Source organism: Carassius auratus, unplaced genomic scaffold (assembly GCF_003368295.1).
Source record: "Carassius auratus strain Wakin unplaced genomic scaffold, ASM336829v1 scaf_tig00020788, whole genome shotgun sequence".
Classification (NCBI taxonomy): domain Eukaryota; kingdom Metazoa; phylum Chordata; class Actinopteri; order Cypriniformes; family Cyprinidae; genus Carassius; species Carassius auratus.
The window spans coordinates 42,765-63,337 of NW_020525058.1; the positions used below are offsets into that span (position 1 = coordinate 42,765).

At 36.0% G+C, this 20,573-nt stretch overlaps 1 protein-coding gene across 1 annotated transcript in view; it reads left to right on the forward strand.

Moving 5' to 3' along the window:
- The window catches only part of LOC113076606 (disabled homolog 2-interacting protein-like), an 82,476-nt gene that overhangs the window by 39,753 nt on the left and 22,150 nt on the right, over positions 1 to 20,573 (forward strand). The gene's annotated exons all lie outside the window — the stretch shown is intronic.

Here is a 20,573-nt window from a genome sequence, read left to right on the forward strand (position 1 = left end):
ATTGGATTACTCGCAGGATAAATGGTCTAGCCTCAGTCTAAATTGTGAGAGATGCTTGTGAAATATTCGGCTCGCTGCGTGTCGTTCAGGTTGTCAAGAGAAGAAATATGTGACTCCGGGATGCTGGGTCCATATGTTGTTTTGATGTGACTTGAGTACAGTGACCTACACGCAGCAGTTTGTGTCCAAGCCTCAGGTCAGTGTGCGCTGCTTGTATACGAGCTTGTAGGAATGCACACAGACGCGAACAGAAAGTTTACATAGTATTGCAACTGCAACTGCAACTTGCGAAAATAGGTTAAATTAACCACAAATGGAGGATTGCTTAAGACTCGAATATTTCTCAAATTCTCAAGGCATTCTATTCACAAGTATTGCTTTATACTCTTATTGTATGTCAAAAATGTTATATTTTTTTATTTTATTTATCCGTTAGGAAGCTTTAGCAGAGAAATTTGGTAGTTAAATTAAGCACAACTGAGATTTGAGCTATAAAAGAGCAACCTCTGTTCGTCTCTGACCTGACGGTTAGTTAGTTAGTTTGAATTCGGCTTCTGTTAGTCAAACCATTATTTCTTGTCATCACCCTGCTGTACCTTTCAACAGATCTGTCAAAACGCGAACATTTCATTTATTATTTATCCTACTCGTCCTCATCTCATTCCAAACCCTTATAGTGAACATCCTGGCTGCTCTTTTCCATGTAATAAAAAGCAAATGGGGTCTGGGCTTTTCAAGTGCCAAAAACTGACAGAAAAGTACCATAAAAGTGTTATTAAAAAGTCCATATGACTCATGCAGCTAGATTACAAATCTTCTGAAGCCATGCGATAGCTCTGTGAAATTTAAGCCGCTCTTGGCTGATAATTTTCCTCTTCGTTGTTGCACTGAAATCAAATGTGGTGCCATTAGTCATTAGACACTTTTGCGGTTCTTTTATGGTGCATTTTATGGTTCCATTTACTTTTATTGTATTGAAAAGAATGGACTATTCTGCAAAAAAAAAAAAAAAGACTTTTGCAGAAGAAAGAATCTCTTACAGGTTTGAAATTCTATGATGTTCATTTTACAGAATGTTCAGTTCTGAGTAAACTATATCTATATTTATCGAAAATGCACCTCGGCTTCCTTTTATTCTCCATTTGTGTGGGGAAGTATTCTCATTCACCCTAAAGAGAATCTCAAGAGCACCGTCTATTACATGGGAATTTGTTGAGTCACTCTACAGGACTGCGGATATCATAGCAACCACACCAAAGATTTCTCCACAGCTCACCGTCAGCCTTGTGCTTCTGTGTTTCTGTGGTATTAGCAGGCAGAAATGGCATTGCTTGTCCAGAGATGTTCTGCCTCATTAGAGCAGCATATTATCCTGGGAGGCAGAGCATCAGCTTCATGGTACCAAGGTGTGTGAGCTGGATGTGACACAAACAAACTGCTTTACGGATGCTGTGGCAGCCTCTGTACCTGACTGGGTTCTGCCAGTCACAGTAAGTTAAGGGTCATTTCCTCCAGACGTGCCTGTTCAGCCTGCCTGGACCTGACGGTTGCAAAGGCTGAGTCAGTATTGCATAGTTCAGACAGGGTTTGTCACCTCTGCCGTATTTTCTACCATCTCAGTCTAATAATTAATGAAATTGGATTTATTTTTATTTTGCTTTCAGTTTTAGTTTGCTTTGCTAGGCTTTTTGTGCACGAATCAGTCACATTCTTCCGAAGAAATCTTTTAAGTCTTAATTCTTTTTTAGTAAACAGTTTTTTCTCTTTTTCTTTCCTTTTGGACAATCTTTTTGAGTCTCAATTAAAAAAGTACAATCAGTCTGATAATTCCGTTTCATGTTGACTTTGATTTTGTTTTTGTAGAACTCTTAAATTTGCATACTTTTTCCATGATAGAATATTTTGGGTAATAAGTGCATTCCATATGTTGATTATGAACATCAAATATGTCATTGATTTATTTAAGGTGTCAACCAATAGTGTGAGTTTGGGGAAGGACTACAGTTTGATGTCACTAATAATGGAGAGGAGTAGGCCTTAAGGGGTTTCTTGGAGTTTTTTGATATTGTTGATAGTGGTTGACTGCTTAATGATCTGTTTTCTCAGATTAAGCCTCAGGTTGGTAAAAGGGCATTATTTTTAGTCTCGTTCTGCTTGTAGAGGACAGTGTTGATCTGTTCTGCACTAATGGCCAGCATCAGTGTATGTGGAATCTGTGATTTCATGCTTTATGGACTCTGTTATTTTCCCTCTTTACCTTTTAACTCTATAAAAGCTTCCATTTAGATATCGGGTGTCGTTTTGGGTGAAGAATAAGCTTTTAAAGCTTCTAACTTACCACTGCAAAGGATTTTTATTGATAGAATTAACGTATGAACTTGAAGTGATATGAAAGGGAAGTTGATTTGCTTTTATAGTGGAAGGGCAAAAATTTAGTTAATTATTTTGGTAAAAATCTGAAGGATCATGCAACACTAAAGACTGGAGAAATGTCTGCAACTTAGACATCGGGGGGGGGGGGAAACAAACATTTTAAATTTATACAGATACAAGAGAGTTATTTTAAATTATTTCACATTATTTTTATATTTACTGTATTATTGATCAAATACATGCAGCCTTGGCAATCATTAGACCCTTGAGAAAAATCTTGCTCCAAAATTTTGAATGGCATTGTTTAACAGATCAGTACTCAATGTACATTCAACTATGAAAATATATTAATCAAATTGGGACATAACCATTTTAATGCATTATGTAACTATAAATCATATAATGTATGGTATTTTCACTGCAAGTCCAAGTGGAGATATCAAACTAAAAGACAAAACAAAGACTTTAACGTGACATTCAGCCTTAGGAGATCTCTTTACATTGCAGCCTTTGAAAAGGACATTGGGCTTCAACTATTGATTTTACCTCTTTTTCCCAACAACCATTATCCGACCAATAACGGCAGTGAGATCTCTTCATCCTCATGTAATTGAATGAGAAATAAAGGAGGTGGCGTCGTCTCAGCAGGGTGATGGATAGGGCTATTCAAAGCGTGTTTTTATTCGGCAAAGGCCATCTTCTTCACCTCTGGCTCACACTTCTGTACATTTATGAGAGTTATTGCTGCATAATCCATTGTTTTTAATCTAAATACACGCTGCTTGAAACCATTACTGAAACATCATGTCCTTGTGTTTTTTTGTGTGTGTTTTTTAAGAGTCTCTTGCATCATCCCTTTGACACAGCGTGGTTTCCAGGTCAGCCTCCCTTCATGCTTCCGGCTGTGTTGCTATGTCCCACTTAATTACAAGCCTGGGAGCCGTGTAATAGAGAGAATGCATGGCCTTATTGCACTCTGCTAATACCAAAAGACATGCTTGCCCAGGGCGTGCCAGTGTTGTAGTGTGCATGTCTTCATTTCTTTCTGTGTTTGTGTATGTGTGTGTGGTGCGGATGGGCCTTTGTCTTTCTTCTCTAGACGAATGGCGTAATCAGAAGCGGTTATGTTATTTTGTTTATTTAGTGACCTGTGAATTTCACTGCAGATCGTCTCGTGGATGCCATCGTTGTGTGAAATTTAAAATATCCTGTTAAGCGTACATGCATACCGAGATATATTAAAGAGGATTGCTTGGAAAGCATCAAGCACCATATTTGTGTACAGACATCTGATAAAAATCTTTAAAATGATTTGAGATCAGAAGTGTCACAAAAACATCTGTAGAAAGCAGACATCTGACATCCATCAGAAAAATTATAGCAGTGGACTGATGATGAAAAAACACTCAAGACAGACTTTGAATAGATGTCTTAAAGATGTGTCTGAACCATGTATTGAGTCACAGAAAACTAAATGATCAGTCGTGTGTTCCAATAGGGTCTGGCTGTCATTATTTCTTTTCCAGTAAATATTTCTGAGAAATATATTATATATATATATATATATATATATATATATATATATATATATATATATATATATATATATATTCTCAGAAATATTTACTGGAAAAGAAATAATGACAGATTATGAAAAATATATTTTTTATATATAATAAATAAAAATAATAAATAAAAATAGAATAGAAAATGATAATGTTACATACAAGATTTTTTAATAAAAAGAAAGCAACTAGACTGAATAGAAATGGAAAATAGGATTCTAGTGTTAAAGTGACAAGTTTTTTTTAATAGAAAGAAAACAAGTAGAATAGACAGAACAGTGTTAAGGTTAGAAGGTCAAGTGTTTTAATAAAAAAAAACAAGTAGATAGAATAGAAATAATATGGAAAATGGTAGTGCAAAAAGAAAAAAGAAAAAAAGTAGATCGCATAGAAATAGAATATAGAATGCTAGTGTTAGCAATGGAGGGTCAGTTTTTTCTCTTAAAAATAGAACAAGTAGATTGAATAGTAAAAGAATAGAGAATGCTAGTGTTAAAGGGTCAAGTTTTTAAAAATAAAAATAAAACAAGTAGATAGAACTGAAATAGAATAGAGATTGTTGGTGTTACAGGGACAAGTTTTTTAATGAAACAAAAAGAAGAGAACAGAAATATAATGCTAGTGTAGTGTTGGGGGGTCACTTTTTAATAAGTAAAAAATAGATAGAGTATAGAAAGTAAAGAAATAGAATAGAAATATTAGTGTTAAGAGAAGGTAAAGTTTTTCTATATAATAAAAGAAAACAAGTAGACAGAATATAAATAGAATAGAGTGTTAATGTTAGAGGGTCAATTGTAGATTATTAGATTATGAGATTAAACTATTATTATAATTGCGTAAAAGTATAACATTTAATGCAAAAATAGAATAATATTAAAATGTTAGTTTGGAGAATTGTGACAGCACTTCCTTGTCTGCCGCTCATCTTTGTAAGGGAACTTGTGCACTGCTTTATGAAAAAGCAACCTCTTAAATAATTCATGCACAACTTGTCACTGTTGACTGATATTGATTAAAGGCACACTGGAAACCACTGTCCCGCAGTATGTTGTGTCCCAGGAGATGGGGGAGGGGTGCAGTGAGCTGGTACGGCGTGGTGGTTGGGTTTGGTTTGAAGACGTGTGATGTGAGGGCTGTGGCGGTCTGCCCATAATGGATTAGCCTCATTAAATTCAAACCTGCATTCCTCTCAAAGAGACACCAATGGCAGAGCGGCACGTCCTCGCTTCCTTCAGTCCGTCTATCCCTCCGGTTCTGTCTCCATCTCACCCTGTCTTCCCCCACGGTACTCCATCTGTCTAACAGGCTATCCAAACCCCACCACCTATTTTTTTTTATTATTATTATTTTATTATTCATTTCTGCAGTCTCTACCCCACTAAAACCTGCACCATATTTCTGCTTTTGACCCTCTGGCAACCTCAAATATCAGCTATGAATATGACTGTCATGTACATTCAGAGCATTTCTATGATTGGCCAAGGACTTCAGCGGCTATTGATGGATCTTTTCATGAAACAACGGTTTTATTTCTCAAGGTCTGAATTTAATGGCAAACTGAGCAAGCTTTGCGGCTTATTTATCATGGTAATCCTATGGAAATTGATGCTTAGCGCTTCATGTAGCTTTTATGTGGTCATAAAACCTGTTGCATATTTTGCAGTTTTGAGAACTGTGCATGTTTTGTAAATGTTAGTTTTACCAGCTGCATCTCTATTTTTTTCACGTCCACAATTGAGCTTCCATTTTCTTTCTCTTAACTCTTGAAATTTCTTACTTATTTAGTGCTATTGAATCCAGTACTGAATTTCATATAACAGTTTATTACATTGTTTCAATAGGAGATCAGCGAGTTTTTTTTTTTTTTTCTTTACTGTATTGGTCAGTATTGGTGACCTATTTTCAGCTTTAGCAAATCTTAAAATTAATTTTCGGAAACAGTACGATTTATAGTGCCTTAACTAAATTTTTTGTTTAGTGTTTTATTTTCTAATTTATATCAATACATATTAAAGTTTTTTTTTTTTTATTCCACCGAAGGCCAATGCATTACCATCAATACAGTGTTACAGAAAGCTTTCTTTTTGACCCAACGGTTCAGTGGCACTCTTTTTTAACATTTCCCCCCTTGTCTTCATTTCGCTCTCATTTTGAGTGCTGGACATGGTATATTATAGATCGGGCCTGTGAATGATGTATAGAAATGAAATTCTTGTAAGCAGGGCAGTGTTTGGCATCTTCACAGACAAGGACGGGGACCTCTCTATCCCACAGATCTTTATTAGGAGGAATCACTGAATCCCATTGTTATGATGTGAAGTAATGCTTGAGCCAAAGGACAGAATAACCTTCTTGATGAAACAACTTCCAGCTGAATGACTCCTGAATCTAAATTCAACACGGTATAGATAGAAATGCTCAGGTATTGTTAAAGCGATGTCCTGGAGTCAATTCAAGTTAAGCTCTATTGACAGTATCTCTGACATGCTGTTGATTATCCTAGGAAATGATTTTAAATCATCACTGGCAGTAGACCAGGACAAACATTAAAATATGTGACCCTGGACCAAAACATTGTATGGGTCAAAATTATAGATTTTTTTATTTTTATGCCATTTAAACTTTAAATGTAAATATTTTATGCATTTAGCAGACGCTTTTATCCAAAGTGACTTACAGTGCATTCAGGCTATCAATTTTTACCTATCATGTGTTCCCGGGGAATCGAATCCCCAACCTTGGCTTGACAAGGCAAAGAAGTTAAATCATCAGATTAAAGCAAATTTAAGAGTTTTATATGCAATGCCTATGCAACATATATGTATTTCAGAGGCATTCAACCAGCATCTTGCAATTTGTTCACTGTCTAAATTGTGAGATAGAAACAGTGAAAGCAAATTTCTGGTTTAAGCCACCAAAAGTAGTGAATTAAATTAGGAATTGCAGAATAATGCGATAACATTCAGTGATATTTCTTACACTGCTTTATACAAAATAGAGTTTGCAAGGGAGTGATGGTGCAATTGTGAATAAAACTGAATATATGGGTTGCAATTTACATTTTAAAAGATGGCTTAACTTTGCACTGTCGTTTTGACAGCAGAGAATGCTGTTTAGCTCTAGTAATGGGGCTTTTTGCAATGACCATGACCTGAGCAAATTGATTTACTCGAGGATGAGATGTCTTTCTAATTCACACTCAAATCCAGGAGGATAGCAGAGAGAGGAACAGCATGAACGCAGCTGTCATTTCTGTCACCTGATGTTTCTGTGCATTGTATGGTGGTCTAGATGAGGACAGTCACTCACAGCCTGTCAGCGTCCTGCAGATACAGCTCTTCAGCTTCTGGAAATTTCCAAACGTCTGTACTATACAGATCACTCATGCTTCATTATTGCCTGGAAAATATTACACACTAGGTATGGCAAACCAAAAACAAACCCGTGTGAGCCGGAAATTGTCAATCAAGTTAGTCGATTTTCTACTTTTTTGACCGAAATTCGGAGAGTAAATGAGCAGTATCTAGTTATAGAGTTATCGCTACACTAAAGCTGGTTTATACAACATATGTAAGCTGCACATGTTAACTTTGCTGCCCATATTAACAGGTTACTGAATTCAAACTAAGCACATAAGCTATAAATATTAATTTCTGTACTCTTACTGATTCTAATTTCGCTATAAATCCAAAAAAAAAAAAAAAAAAAAATCAAGGAAACCCTAAAAAATAAATCCCTAAAAATAGGGAACAATATACTGTATTAATAAGAAGAGATATTCAGTATTTATTAATTACAGGTGTTTTAGTGTACATGTATTTTGAATTTTGCTCTTCATAACGTTTTAAAGTTAATGAAAATGTCTGTAAAATTACAGAAAATTGCCAGTATTGTCATTTTATTTGTGTGTGTGTGTGTGTGTGTGTTTTATATAAGTGAATACTTTAATATTTATGTGCAAATTGATTACTAATTGATTTTAATTGGACTGCATAGCTAAAAGTCCCATTTAGACTTATTTCTCGAATTAATATTTAATCTAATTTTGCTATATTTTTTTCTTTCAAACTGTAGGTGAATACTTCGATAGCTACACAGTTATGTAAATTAAGTCCTATTTGGATGTAAATTTGATTGCCTTTTTCATACAAAGTAATTTTTGTTACCATTTTATAATTTATGGCCATTATTAGAGTTAAATATTCAATATCAATGTTATTCTAGGTTTAGACGCAACAGAAGCATAAAGCACAACTCAAACCTGCAGCCGGTTAGAAGAGCTGTGTGTAACGGGTCTAAGTGTGTAACTGTGTCTGGCAGATTCACTGGAGTTCAAGGATCAATGACAAATCAAATTATCGGATAAGACTTTGCTATAATACGCAGTAATCTTTCAAGCAGCAGTTCTGCGTGGCCACTGCAGTGGTTTTTATATTCTACCTACACCACTTCGGGTTTTTAAATGGCCACACATGTAGACACAAACAAAACTGGCATTTCTTCACAGGGCTTAGTGCAGTTCAGTCTAATTGAGACCCTCAGACAGGTTTTTTGTCTCCTTTGTCATGGCTTTCTTTTGCATTTTAAAACGTTTCTTATACCCTTGCGAGTTAGGCTTTCAATTGTGACACTTTGTTTATTATAAGGTCTTATTGAGATGCACACTACCGTGTAGAGTGTATGTGCAATTTTGTGTTGTTGTCCCTCAAAACATCTTAGCAATCATCATCATTTAATGACAAGGTAATTTGTGTCAATAACTTGCAGTCTATAGAGGGAAATTGCAGGTGAAATTGCACCAGTTATGAAAGCAGTCAGTCGCTGGGTACAAAAGCTAATCTTACCCTCTAGAGTTGCCATAGTAACAAAGATAAATATTAAGTACAATTCAATAAGCAATTGCGCTTTTCTCTTGTAACATACACATTAATGAATGCACATCATCAGTGTGTGTACCTTTTGAGGTCATGTTCAAGCTGTCACGGCGAGTGCTGCGTTTCGAAGTGACGGATGCCGTGTGACCCTTTGCGAGAGCAGGCTCCGAGGCAACCGTGACTGAACTAAACCTGTAACAATGGCATCCAGCACCTCCGTAATTAACACGTTTTGCAGTTACGTTGTCCTGGTGGGTTGTTAGCATAGTTACTGGGAAATCTAGGTCAATATGATGCGTCATAATTCCAGCCTGTAAGGCAACAAATTGTGAAAAGGGAAATAGGGGGGCGGTTTTATGGTTCTGCGCGTGTTCAGTGGTCTGTAGTTGTAGTTAATGGAGCCGGGAAAGACAGGAGGAGAATGTTAACAGTGCTGAGGGGAATGTTAGAGGTCGCCGACTGAGCTAACAGAGTGAAGGGACCACAGCCTGAGATTAATAAAGGAAACGTTTGGAATCTTGAAAAATTAACAGTTATATTGAGCGGTTTCTTCTGCGGATCACAAAATAAAGTATTGTCTTCTTTTATTAATCAAAATAAAACTGCTTGTTTCAGAGTGAAGCTTTTTTTTTACACACAAGTATTTTTCTTTGTCTCTGAGTGGCACGTTTTGCAGTAAATGCTGCATAAATTAATACTGTAGGTCGCTTATAATGTGCAAATTATGGGAACCATCTTTACAAACTTTTATGAGAAGCCCTTTTAAACCTAATTTTGTCAACAAAAGATTTAAAGAGCTAATAAAAAGAAATGTAAAAATTATGGCAACCAATAGTTGTACTGTAATTTACAGTTGTCTGGTAACATAAATGTATATTATTTTTTCTTATACTATAATATAAAATATTTTAATATATAATAATAAATTGAATAGATTTATTTTACAGTTATTTTTGTTGTAATATTTTATTTAATAATAATAATAATCAATTATTATTATTATTAATAGATAAAAATATTAAACAAAATAAGAAATGTTACTGTTTTATAGTATATTGAGCTCAGTAAAATGGCGTAGTTATGCATTCCTACAAACAAGTCCCGCCAACGTGGAGCTTTTAATTTTAATTTGCAATCAAATTTTTATCAGAATCACAATTTAAAAATCATGCAGCACTATATTAAAAAGTGAAAGAGCTCCATAGTAACATAAACATAACATCATAATGTCAGCTTTGGAATAAAGCACATGGCTTATACAGACCTCTTTTATTGTGTTGTTGTCATGTTCGTTGTCATGCTTTGTGATATTTCTGCTTTTGTTCTCTAAGGAGGGAAGAAAACCATGGGTTTGGAACGTCATAATGGTGAATAAATGATGACGGAATTGTAACTTTTCTTTCAAATTGTCCTGCGTGTGCGTTTTTGACCGTCATTACCAATTACTATTCACATAACATGCATTCAGACATTCAGCAGATCTGCTGAGAGTTTCTTTACCATTTATAATGATAGATAGCAGAGCAGCTATGACAGATATGAGAGGCAGCTAGCCACATCTGCATCATTGCATTCACGGTTATTTTCATTCTGTTGACAATTCAAGAGGCCAGTCGGGAAGTCAGGCCCTGTTATTTCAATCCTCATTCTGCTTAACGCCCCAGGGAGCTTATATATGAGGAATCCTTTCTGAGGAATACGAATTAATATTAAAAGACTTCCACAACTCCATAAGACAGATGTGAGACCATTAGGAGAAGCTGCAAGATGACAAGTAATTGCTCTTAGCTTGCTCACACACACACCTACACAGACGTAAAGCGGAGAGAATGGCACTGGAAAATGAATCACAGGCTTGCTGTAGGGGAAAGCAGTGCGTGGTGGAGAATGGCGAGAGCATATGTCATTAATTTGCCTTCTGAGTGACTCGCACACATTCGATACGTTATGTTAAAGGTTGAGTTTGGAGGAGAGCCGAGCTGGTGATAGGAAACTCCTCTGTTATAGCGCATGTCTTTGGGATATTGTGTCACCCGATGAATTGTATTCCTGAACGTGTGTATGGCCAGCGCCCACTCTCGAGGACTCTGTCACATCACACTTCTGTCTTCAGCGTGTAACAAAGACATGACCTCATTGTTTCAGCCCTGAAGGACATGGAACCCACTTTGGTTTCTCCACCCAGAAATGCCAGGAAGCTTGTTAATGCCTTAGTGAGAGAACATTGATGAACAACTCAAAAGATTTTTTCTCGAGATCTTCAGCTAAAGAGCAGACCTTGAAGTCGCAATAATACAATGCATTCATTAGCATGTTTAATGGATGCAAACCTTTACATCTGAATAGACATTCAGATGTCACAGTCTATTCAACACTCGAGTCAACAGATGATGATAAAATAGGACTGTTTTATCTCCGTGGGAAATATGTTAAAAGCCAGATGCCATGTAATGCAAAGCACACAATTACAGCACAATAAATGAGATGTAATATTGTGAACTGTTTAAGTGTACTGTTTTTACCTATTTGATTCGTGTTTTATGCAAGTTGTACATACCATACTGTATGTATTTTACAAATGTACAGTGGGCTCCAAAAGCCTAATAATTATTATATTATTAACATATGCTTATACACACACACTCTACTAGATGTATATTGCTAATAAATCTTCTTTTTCTTATTTATCTAGACCAGTAATTTCTAAAACCAATTAGCCGTTGTAACTCATCATGCTAATTGTTGTAAGTTTTAATGTGCTGTAGGCCGGGGTCTCTTCCTCCTCTTGATGTTCATCATATTATGGCTTAAACTACATTTTCTTATGTAATACAACATTTGTGTGAGTTGAGCTCTGAGCCTGATGAAATGATCTCATAAATGATTATTTTATGGTTATTAAAACCAGCACGTTCACAAGTTCAATGAATAATTTCAAGTTTTTGCATGTTTTTAGCAAAACGTTTAAAAAGAAGCTAGTATTTTTTTTATACAACATGACCTTTTGTAATCACACATCATTACTCACATGACGTTTCTTTTCACAACAGCAGCCAATGAGCTGCCACTCAGCATTCAAATACTTAACTAGTGCTTGCTGTAGTGATTGCAGTGCACTATTCTGCCAAGACCAAACACTTCAACATTGCCCAGTAACCTTTATTACCATGCTAAACGCTCAGAGCGCGGTCAGGAACAGAATGGTTTTTTTCTCATGGCACTACAGGCATGTTTTTTTATTTATTTATTTTTTTTCTGGTCAGTTTTTAGATTGAGCTTATTGCCTTTGCTTAATGTGTTGTTTCAGACTAGTGGAAGGAAAAAACATCTAAAATAAATGTTTGAATGTTTGTTACACTTTATCTATTTGTGACCCTGGACCACAAAACCAGTCATAAATCTCAGAGGTATATTTGTAGCTATGGCCAAAAAAATACTTTTCATTGCATGGGTCAAAAAAAATCATTAGGATATTAATTAAAGGTAAACAGATATTTTGTAAATTACCATAAATACTTAATTTTTGATTACCATATTTTCCGGACTATAAGGACTTATTTATCAAAATCAATTTGACATGAACCAAGAGAAATGAACTAAAAATAAAACATTACCGTCTCCAGCCGCCAGAGGGCGTACTCCTGTAGTCTACACTGAAAACATAGAGCCACCTCTCGCGGCTGTAGACGGTAATGTTTTCTCTTGGTTTTTGGTTCTAAATAAATGCGACTTATAGTCCAGTGCGACTTATACATGTTTTTTTCCTCGTCATGTATTTTTGGACTGATGCGACTTATAGTCAGGTGCGACTTATAGTCCGAATACGGTAGTAATATGCAATGCTAAGAAATTCATTTGGACAACTTTAAAAGTGATTGTTTTGTACCCTCAGATTCCAGATTTCAAATAATTGTATCTTGTCCAAATATTGTCCGATCCTAACAAATCATACATCAATGGAAAGCTTATTTATTCAGCTCACTTGCGTAAAAAACTTACCCTTATGATTGGTTATATGGTCCAAGGTCACTTTTGCCTGTAGATTCCATCTACAATACATGTCAGGGCACAAAAAAGACAAAAATTCTTCTCTTATAAACTTTGACTAAAATCAAGAATATTTTGTTCAGATTTGTTATGTTATGGAAACATTTGCAAATTAATGCATATTTAATTAGATAATACCTCATGCATATTTAAACACATCATCTTGCAATTCCTAATGTAATTTTTTTTTTTTTTCTCTTCTGCCTTATTCATTTGGGGGGTCTTGCCTCCAAAGGCATTTTGTAACATGGCACATCTTAAAACACAGAGATCATGGTGCATGAGCAAGACAGAGTTGGTTAAAATGAAATGGACTAAATCATGAAATATGTAAATATAATAATATTGTATAATAACATAATAAATAATAAAAAGTGCATAATTTATCTATGATATCCAATTCTTTTTCTAAATGTTAGATGTTGGTGTGAGGTCACCACAGTTTTAAAATGGCTTGTGGTCCAAAAAAACCAGTGCTGTAACCCTAAGTATGAGCAATAGTGTAATAACCAAGCATGCTGTAATTGTTTTTAAGTATGCACTACTCAGGTCAAGGTTTAATAGGCATACATACACCCACCCACGCTTCCAAACAGCCATTTACAGCCAGCAAACATGCATGCTGGGAGATATTGTCTTTACTTTTGGATGTAGATTTTCCCTGTGCAGGGAAGAGGCCAGTATATCACAAAAGCCACAGGACAAAGGCCACACACACACACACACACACACACATGCTCACAGAGGGAAGGGGGCAGGGCCAGCTCACACTGTTCAGCCTGCTTCCGTTGCACACAGCAGCAGTCCAGCCAACACAATGAGAAAGAGAGAGAGAGAGAGAGAGAGAGAGAGAACAGAGTCTGTGGCCCACTTTAAATATGAGTGGGGGGTTTACAGCAGCTCCTCTGTGAGAGTGTGACAGTTAAAACAAGGAGGCCGGAGTGAGACGAGAGAGGAGAGAGAGGCGGGGCCGTGCGGCTGAGTGTGTGTGTGTGTGAGAGCCGCTGCGAGCGGGGCTGCGTGAGTCCGCTGTTCCCAGTGGCTCTGAGCCGCAGCAGAGGTAGCAAAATGGAGCTGTGAGCAGCCTTCCTCATCCTCGTCTTCATCACCAGGGGACCGGGATCCTGACAGCATGCCTGGTGAGTATTTGGTCCCAGAATCCCTGTGGTTATGACAGGCGTGCTGTAGATCCAGATCTTAACGGATGGAGTGCATTACAGTGGCGCTGCATTGTGCTTGAATGGCATCTCATTACAGAGCTACCATGCTGAAAGAATGAAAGCGGGCGAGAGAGAGATGAGGGACGAGTCACAGCGCTCTCCCAGCCTTTGTGGGCATTATCAGGGCATTAATCGATGGTAAACAGAGCGCTGCTGCGGTCAGCAGGGATTGTAGCCGGGAATTGAGGTGTTCAGTCTCTATGAACGGATCAGGGCTTTTAACTCCGCGCAGCTTCCCCATTCTGTCCTTTGTGTGGGAGCAGATGTACAAAAACGCACGCTGGGTGAGGAATACACACCGTGTCAGGTGGAGGCTAGAGGTCTTCATGACTGCTTTTGGTAACATTGTTTCATTTAATGGCACTGTCAGTTTGTGAATTGATATTATGATATCCATTATTCCACCCTGTTACTGGGATGTGCTGTCTGACATCCCAATGTTCTCTATGTGGAATGGGCGGATCTCATAATCCATGTTTGAAGAGATGCTAGGAGAATATGAAGATTTTTTCCATTTATTATTCATTCTTAAAAATAAAGATTTTCACAGTTTTGGTTTTCCGAAGAACCTTTTAGTGAACAATTCCTAAATTACTTCTTTTTTTTTTCTTAGTGTGAGGATCATTTTAAAATCTAAAGATCCTTTTTCAACTCTTAAGAACCTTCTGGGGAATCTAATGGTTCTATGGATGTTAAAGGTTCTTTATGGAACCATAGATGCCATTAAAGAACCTTTGTTTTTGATAGTGTTGTACAGGTTGTGTATTTGATTTAGTGCATTTGTAGGTGTGTAATTACAAGAGAGTGTTATTTAGCAGAGCTTGAGAAGCTCCATGGTGAAGACTGAGATTATGTTATGAATATGTGGAGTATTTATTATAAATTCTGAGTACTTTGGGTTATGTTATTGCCGTGATTAAATGTATATTGGCAAACAAAATGAATTAATTCACATCATAATGTGTTCTTGTTCATCATAATGTTGCTGGACATATAACATATAAATGGTAATCGTATGAGACATGTAGAGTATTTAATAAATAGTTAATTTAATTGGTTGATACTCATTTAGTAAATAAACAAAAGAAAATCTTGCACACTACGAATACTTGCAGACGTATAAAAATAAATAAATAAAAAAGTATTGGTAGTGTGCTTGATTTTCATTAGTTTTATGGTTTTTGACCTTTTTGGTCTCTTTTTCTTCTACATACAATATGATTAAGTGTTAATGGACACTCATTTAAAATAAAAATACATCAGTTAAAATGACCAATTTTACATTTTCGTGTACAGTATCCTGTTCAAAATTGAAGATAATAATAAAATTGAACAACAATATTTTTTAAAGTCACATTTTTTTTTATTATAACCATATTGTTTGCTTAAAAAAACAGACAGGTGCAGTGTGAATGTGCTATGTTGAGGACAAAATGATTTTTTTTTTTTTTTTTAGGTATCTGTTAATTACTCGATTAGGAGCAAGGTTTGGCATATGTATGAGTGTTTTCATCTGACTCATTCCGTCCAACCAATCTAAGCCATTATCAGTAGTTGTGTGAAGGATTTTTAAGGGTCCTCAGAATTCATGATGATTTCAAAAACCTTGTCACGGAGCAGTTTAAGACTCGCCAAGGTTAGCACAGAAATATCGTTCCATTTTAACTGCCTCTCTCTACACAACCATTTTACAGCTTCCGTAATTCCTGGCAGTTCAAAAGCCTTGCTGATTGTGGGCTGGTAAAACTGGGTAGAAGTTGACATGTCAAACATTGGCAGATGCATTTAATGGGCTTTTACAGCTCTTTATGTTGACCTAAAAAAAGTATGTGTAATTTGACTGTCAGTTCTTTGAAATGGTCTGTTTTTAACCATATTATGTCATTTTATAAACTTTTTAGTCAATGCACGGTAAAAATGTACAGTTTATTGTCATATTTAATGTCACCTGTACTTATTTAAGAATTAGCATTTAAAACGTGAGTTTCAAGAAAGGAAAATGTTAATTCTCATAAAATATATATCCATAACTTTTGTTTTTCTCCTGCTCTCTCAAAAAAAAAAAAATATTTTCCATGCCCCAAGAATCACCCAAATAAGCTTCTTTGAAAAGATTCTTGTGGGTTTAAGAGTGACCCTATCGATAGTGCTGAGATTATGTAACTGTTCATTTGTGTACTCATTCACAGCTGTTAAAATGCATTAATAAGCTGTGTACCAGGGTATTATGGGATGCTGAATAATTACATTGTTCACTGAGCTCCCGATGATTTTCTGATTATAAAATGAGAGGTTTAGTGGGATGTGTTAGATGAGCTGAATGATCTAGTTCTCATGTATCTAGTGTATTCATATTGCCCTTAAGGGATAATAGATAGTTTTGACATTTTTGTCATGTTTTTTCTTTTGTTTTTTTACTACAAGTATGTAGCCAAAAACATATTTGAGTGCAAGTAAAAATGGCTTAAAACAAACAAATTATATAATTTTTTTGCTTGGCTTTTCAAATTCTCTTAAATGTAGCTTGCTCATAATCTAAGCCTACAGTATATATGCGGTCTACAGCATGAGTATAGCACACACACACACATACTACTGTTTAAAAGTTCAGGGTTGGTAAGGCTTTTTAATGTTTTTAAGAAGTACTCAGCACGGCTGCATGTATTTGATCAAAATACAATAAAAACAGTTATATTGCAAAATATAATTACAGTAAAAAAAAATTCTGATATGACATATTTTAAAATAAAATGTATTCCTATGAACAAGCCAAATTTTTTGTAGCAATTCATCAGCATATTAGAATGATTTCTGAAGGATCCTTCAGAAATCATTCTAATATGCCGATTTGCCGTGTTTTGTCTACGAATAGATGATTTTAAGTGCTTACTTTTCCAGAAAGAATATTTGAATAATATTTCTGCCTTTTTGTTCAGAGATGTGGCTTGGCGGTTAACTCAAGTACATGCATTGTATAGGGGTGTCCGATATCATGATTTTTGATTGTGGAAGATTAAAATGTCTCCACAATCTGCTTTTGAACAAATATCACAAGAACAACATGCCATACATTCACTTGAAATGTTAACTCAGCGGTAGAGTTACACTCACGGCACACTGCACTTAGCAATCACAAAAGTTCATTATTTGCATGTGCTTTAAAGCTTTGCCGGTGAAATATATAATTTGTGTGCTGTTCTGACATGCATGCACACTAGGGGTGTCCACGACTACGGATTTAAATAGTCGAATCAGAATTTTCGTATCTTGCTGATATTCGACTGATGGTCGAATCATATGTTTGGGGGCGGGGCAAATAACATTGAGTCAAGTCAGACATTCGACAGTCATAAAGATGAAAATGAGCATTAGAGTGAAGCATTTGATAGCAAGTTTTTAATAATTGGGGTTAAACTCATAATTTCATGTAGAATACGCTTCGTTATTTACAGTAAACAACATAATGTTAATATTAGGATTTATATGGTATCTGCAAAAGAGCCCTTAATGCAAATTAAGGCGTCTGCGTGGCTCTGAATGAACTCCTTTTGTGGACATGTTCTTCACAAAACAATGTTCAGAAACACGGCAGCTAAACTGTAAACATTCACAGCGTTTTATTATAATGGTGGTCTCATTATAATGGTATGGATGTGACGGTCCATTCATAGTTATTGATATTCTGCTTTGTAGTTTGATCTGCTAGCGCTGTGCGCTGAAGAGATATCACCGTAGAACTACAATGAAGCGCTTGACTCAAAACCAAATGCATCTTATATGAGGTAAATAATATATTCACGATATATATACACCGGCTGAAATGTTTTGAAATCCCTTGTACCCTACCTGTTAGAAAAAAATCCATTCTCTGCCTGTATCAGTTTGAGTCTTGGTAAAGTTTGAAATTCCTGCCGCCAAGATGCTCCTCTGTCGGTCACGGATTATGGAAATTGAAACATAATTCTATAGGGGTGGTTAGATTTATTCACGCACTTTAAAATATTAATTTGAAGCTTCTTTCTTTTCAGAGTCTTATTCACGGCTTTATCATAATAGGCTGCATATTAACTTATTGGGAGAAAACGTAAGTTCTATGTGAAATCTGACATTTGAGCGCTCACATAAAGTCAGAACGGCATAATCATAACAGCCCGCGAATATTCGACTGTGACATTGGTAGTCGAATCAGGCTCCTCGAATCGAAGCATCAAATCGTCAAATATTTGGGGTCACCCCTAGTGCACACACTAAAAAAAGCCTGTCAAACACCGCCCGATTACTGGAATAGGCTACCTTTTGTGTTGGATTGTGCCAATTTTTTCCTTCAGAATTCCATGTTAATTCTAATATGCCGATTTGCTTCTCAAGATATGTCTTATAATCATTAATTGTCAATTTTAATAAATCATTAAGTTAAATTAGGGTTGCACGATTAATTGCATGCGATTGTCATGCGTGTCTCGTTAGTAAAGCCCGTTCTGTGATTAGCGGTAAATGTCCATCACTTGCTTTCAAATGGAGTGGTACTTAATAGACAGAGCTGTAGTTCGCTGACAAGCTACGCAATATCGTGTTCATAATCGCATGCGATTCATCTGCGATTATGAACATGATATTGCATAGCTTGTCGACTAACAAGAGACGCATGACAATCGCATGCAATTAATCATGCAGCCCTAAGTTCAATTGAACAGCATGTTTTATAATACAACTTTTTATATAGCAATATATGTCACTTTACTGTCTTTGCTAGAGGATGCATCTATAAAGGGAATAATTTCTTACAAAAATGCAGAAGAGTTACTCAAGTACTCTACACTCTTGTAAAACATTGCTGTAGTTGTTCTGTATGTATTTCCCAGTTGCACTACAGGCCGAGTTTGAATTTCCATTAAACAGCACCGTATGCCAGGTTCACTGAGCCATTGTCATTCTCTTTAAAAACCTTGCTTGTATTGCTGGTTTCCTTGGCAGTCATTTCCTTTTTGGAGCAGAGATCTCGAGGGAGGACTGCTTCCTGTCGAGGAGTGTGGGAACCATTGGAGGCGGAGTACACCGTACACAGTCAACCACAGATATAGGACACAAACTTAGACCAAACGGCAGGCTGCACTCCACAACATGAATTTAATTACAGCATGCGAGGTCTGCGGAGTCCACAATCTGCTGCTGTCTATTCTTCCTCGCTTATTATTAGCTCATGAAGACTTACTTAAAGAGAAACCGTTTTGCTTGCCGTAATGTAGAAGTGCTTTTTTAATAATTGGCTATTTAGTGTTACCATAATTTTTTAATGCTTTGTAGGGCAATGATACACAGACTTTTAACTGCTGATTTCTTACAGTTATATAACCTTAAACCTTAAAAAATATTCTGTTTTTAGTTTAATCATCTTTTTAAAGCGTACCATTCCATGTAAACCCAACAAGAACTGCAGCAATGATCTGTAAAGCCCTGCTCTGACAGCAAGAGCAGCATTTTTTTAAATAGAAATCCTTGAAAATGGATTTGGGTGTGTTCAAGATGCAACAGATTTTTCCCTAGGGTGCTTGGAGAGTAAGGCACTCCCTCGCTCTAAATGTTTTAGGCAGAGCGCTGTGCAGTGAACACGGTTTCCAAGCTGATATCTTGCAGGAAAATCAAGGATAATTGCTACACTGGCTCACTTCTCTTGTAGACTCAGGACTTGTTTTGTTTTGCACTGGGACCATGCTGAATCAGAATAGTAAAAAGTAAGTTTGGGAAATGTTGCTTCTTCCTGTTTTTCTCATCTTGATGGCTGTGGTTCTAGTGAAAACGTCTTGTTATTGACACTGGGTTTGATAGGATTAACAGATTAGCTGGATGTTTGACTGTTTTTCTGTAACCTGTAATGGAGTTTGTTGTTTCAGTTCATGCCGTGAGGAAATGTTTTCTTTCTTTTGTTTTCATTACAGAGCTTTGATGTCTGAATACCTAAGCGGTTATTGTAGTTTTTGAACGTGATGTGAATAAAAATATTAATAAAGCATTTTAATATAAAAATTTACTACGTGCAGCATTACTAAAAACAGTTACACTTTCTACATGATCCAAAAGTGAGGTTCTGTTTAGCATTATATATTTATGTATAAATAATGTTTCTTTGTTTTATTATTATGATTTTTTTTTTTTAGAATTTCTGTTTAAATTTTATATGTACTGTATGCAAAGTCATTATTTTCTTAAAATAAGTACAAAAAACCCAAGATTCAAAAGATATGTTTTTTAATATACTGTAGAAGTTTCTATTTCAAAATACGATCGGTGTAAATCTTAGCTCCATGGGCTCACATTTCCCATGAGTCATCAACAGCCTTCTCTGATCAGAGGAGCCCATGCATGCACAAATAGAGCAAGTTTGTACCCATGCATATGTCTACTTGACATTTGCAATATTTAATGCTACGAATGCCCTGTTTTGTCTATTAATAGATGATTTGAAGTGCTTACTTTTCCAGAAAGAATATTTGGAT